Below are 3,090 nucleotides of genomic sequence, written 5' to 3' on the forward strand. Positions count from 1 at the left end.
TTATTAGGATCGAGCTAATCCAATGCCCTCTAAGAATCTAGTTCTTAGAGTAACTATTCATGAAGGTAATGCAACGTAATAACATAATCAACCAAAAGAATTTTTATGCCGAAAACTCCTTGCTCAAGGGAGTCAAAAACCACGACCTATCTCTTATAAGGATTTTCTCAAAATTCACTAAAATCTAGAGTCGTACAAAGGTTTACAATAACCTATGGGACCTGTTTCTTACAGTCCGTCTCTAACAACCATTTTACCAATGAACACATATTACACCATACTTTTAAAAATAAATATATGGAACCAAAAAACAAATCTAACCTAGACAACTAAAAAACTTAATGATAAATCTTGATAAGCTCCAGTTCTTTGTCGACTTGAAGTTGGCTCTCTTATGACAAAGTGTTGACTGCGCTCACCTAGCCTCTCGTTGGATTATTGTGGTTTGTGGTTGTGGTTAAGCTCTAATGCTTGTTCATGTTGTGTATATATAAAAATAGTTACCGCCCTTGAATTGTTGTAGCCAACCAAGTTTTGGTTTCATAATTTTACTCGAAAACAAACCTTGTTTGACTTGAATCTTCCTTCTTTCCTTGTATGCAGGTTGGCTATTGTTCTCCTACTTCAATGCTAATTTCATGTTGGTCAACTTATGGTACTTATGGAAATATTACCATAACTTAAAATCCAACCTTTCGTCAAATAGGAATCCGTCAATATTATGTCCTCTCTTACGTCAGCATGAAATAACTTTTCAATGTCCAATTGCGTGATAGTAAGGATCACTTCCTTTAAGCAATTCATTTGTTGATATGACTACTTCACTGAATTATTTGGAGATCTCTTTAGATATCTGGTTCTTCAATGAATTCTTCCTTATGTCTCCCTTGATTGTCATTGGGTACATTGTTTGTCAAATTATCAAAACTTAAATGTAAGCTCATAGTCTATCATTGAGCCAGCAGCTAATCAACAACTTCCCCCCTTTTGATGATGACAAACATATAGCAGCTTCATATATCTTCACGTGCCCTTTGATTAGCTTCCTTCAATCTTCTTCAGCTCTGAATCAAATCTTCCCCTTTGGGTTGTGCTTCTATGTTCACAATATTCCCCCTTAGAACCAGCTCCATGTTGTTCTAACACTACAGCTTCGGTGTTACTACTAAGGCTCATAACACGAGGTTTATAAGCTAGCAATAATTCACCCTTGAGTTCAAGAAGGGTTGAAAGCTCACTGAGTTGGATAATGCTAGGGCTTCACTTTCTGTTCACTACAGTCTGCTAGATGGCTAGATCACATAACTAAGTAAGATGGCTTACTTAATCTGCTAGGGACTAACCTCCACTCATTGCAACCCTTTAGGTGGCTAGGTTTTATGCAACCTATAAAGTGAAATGATATGTGTCCAAATATGTTGTTATATCCCGTATTTTGTTCATTGGGACAATCCGGTTTAACTATGATAGGTTAGAGACAAAACCATTCCGGGATACAATGTCGAGACTTTTGACCTTCGATTTCGTTTTGAGACACAAGTTGTTCATGGGCGAATTTGTTGGCATGGAATATTTAGGAAAATTTGGGACCAAAAGTGGAATATTTGGAAGTTTGAAATTCATGAAAATTGGCCATGTTGGCCATGTGGTTTGAAATGGTCCCACACACTTGTGGACAGATAATTTTAATTGGTCCAAATGCACGTGTGTGTGGGCCATGGACATTAGTGTGCAATTTAAGTGGAAGCTTAAAGATAACTTCTAAGTCATCTACATCCATTCTACACTTAGCAAAAAAAATAAGAAGTTGAAGAACTCCTAGAGAGGCTCTCCAAGGAGCAAGAAAAGTGAAGTTCGGTAAGCCATCCCAAAATTATTTCGTTGATGCAAATTCACTAATTTGAGGTCCCTAAGTAACGTGGAAGTGTTGTTGGAGCGATCAAACCGCTAGTTTTTGTTATATCTCGCCTTTCGCACGTCGGAATATTTTTAAGTTGGTTGCGAAGAATTATGGACAAGGTTATCTCTCGACGATGTTTTACGACAAATGGGTTATGATTTTGTTGGAAGAAACGTTAAGGAAAAATTTGGGACTAAGGGTGTAGTATGGAAAAATTTGAAAATTTCATGAAATTAGAGTGAGGTGGGCCATGGCCACATGGAAGTTTATATATATACATATGGAATTAGATGACATGTTGGTCATATTAATCATCTTTTGTGACTTGAGAAATTTCTAGAATTTTAAAGAAAGATTTGGAGGGAAAGGAAAAGAAAAAGAATTAGAAAAAAATATTGGAGGAAAATAGGGGCACATGACCGGCCATGTGCCCCTCTATATATATATATATATATGTGTGTGTGTGTGAAGAAAAATCAAGACAATTCATTATTTGGTTCTAGAGAAATCAAGAAAAAAGAAGAGAAAAGAAAGAAAGGGAGTTCGGCTGCCATGGGGCTGGGTCAACCTTCCCTCTGTTTGGCCATGGAAAAATATTTCTTTCATGTTTTCTTACTAATTGAAAGGTCCTCGTCAACGTGGAAGGGTCGTTGGAGCAAATAAATCATTTGTTGAGGCTAAAGGAGAAGCTAGCCCGAAGTGGAAGCAACAAGAAAGAGGTGAGGTTCAATCTTATTTTTCTTATGTTATGGATGGTTCGTACGTGTTGTGAAGTATGGAAATGGATTAAAAACTTGAAAATATGGATGTTGAAGTTGAGCCATGAATGTTGATGTTGGACCGTCGGGGTGTGTGTTGTAGTGTTGTAGTAATGAATTAATTGTATTTAGCATGTTTTGTGTGTTGTTGTAATGTGTAGAAGATGAATGAATTCATGAGAATATAGATGTTGATGTTGGGCCGTGTAGGGGCTGGTTAGTATGCAAGAAATGAGTTGATGTTATTGAATATTTTGGTCGTCGTCGTTACGAATTATATGACGTAAAAATGAAGGCTTAATGACTTATGTTGGTGTTGAAGTTGTTGTGAAATTTGTTTTGAAAGTCACTATGATTTTAATATGTTTTCTCATAATTGTAAAGATAATGTTGTAATATATGGGATTGTTGGTGTAGTTTATGAATTGGGGA

This window comes from Lycium ferocissimum, chromosome 3 (assembly GCF_029784015.1).
Source record: "Lycium ferocissimum isolate CSIRO_LF1 chromosome 3, AGI_CSIRO_Lferr_CH_V1, whole genome shotgun sequence".
Classification (NCBI taxonomy): domain Eukaryota; kingdom Viridiplantae; phylum Streptophyta; class Magnoliopsida; order Solanales; family Solanaceae; genus Lycium; species Lycium ferocissimum.